The following is a 1,043-nucleotide window of genomic DNA, read 5'->3' as shown; positions in this document are numbered from 1 at the left end:
TTCTAGTTATTATTATTATTCTTACTCTGACATTTCTATATCTAACTCCTCCTAGAGCTTTTAAGCTACAGGCACCAAACTCGGCACAGTGCTATATCTTTTCTAACTGATCGGACTTACGGTTTTCCTAAAAATGACGATCAAACTCGGAAAAAACTCCCATTGGCTTAACATTGCGGAATGTTCAGAAATTCAAATTCCAACTGACATTTTCACACACACAGACAAAAAGGGCCTGTCAGCCCTGCATCTCTCCCTCTCTCTCTCCCTCAGAGGATTTCTTTTATCAAGCAGCCAAAAAGTAATGACCTAAAATCTTCCTAACCACACGCTAAAACATGCTAAAAACGTGCTAACATCTATCTGAGGGTCAATATCTATCTATCTATCTATCTATCTATCTATCTATCTATCTATCTATCTATCTGAGGGTAAATATCTATCTCTCTCTCTCTCTCTCTCTCTCTCTCTATCTATCTATCTATCTGAGGATAAATATCTATCTATCTCTATCTATCTCTCTATATATCTAAGGGTAAATATCTATCTATCTATCTATCTATCTATCTATCTATCTATCTATCTATCTATCTATCTATCTATCTGTCTATCTATCTATCTATCTATCTATCTATCTAGCATATATATGTTAACACATGCTAGCATCGCCTAGCTGAAGTGCTAAAACATGCTAAAAACGTCATAGCATCATGCTAACACATGGTAGCATCGCCTAGCCAGGCGCTAAAAATGCTAAAACGCGCTAGCATCATGCTAACACATGCTAGCATCGCCTAGCGAAGTGCTAAAACATGCTAAAAACGTGCTAGCATCATGCTAACACATGCTAGCATCGCCTAGCGAGTGTTAAAACATGCTAAAACGCAGCTAGCATCATGCTAACACATGCTAGCATCGCCTAGCGGAGTGTTAAAACATGTTAAAAACGTGCTAGCTTCATGTTAACACATGCTAGCATCGCCTAGCGAGTGCTAAAACATGCTAAAACGTACTAACATCATGCTAACACATGCTAGCATCGC

This window comes from Xyrauchen texanus, chromosome 24 (assembly GCF_025860055.1).
Source record: "Xyrauchen texanus isolate HMW12.3.18 chromosome 24, RBS_HiC_50CHRs, whole genome shotgun sequence".
In the NCBI taxonomy this organism is placed as follows: Eukaryota; Metazoa; Chordata; class Actinopteri; order Cypriniformes; family Catostomidae; genus Xyrauchen; species Xyrauchen texanus.
This window is presented reverse-complemented; position numbering follows the sequence as displayed.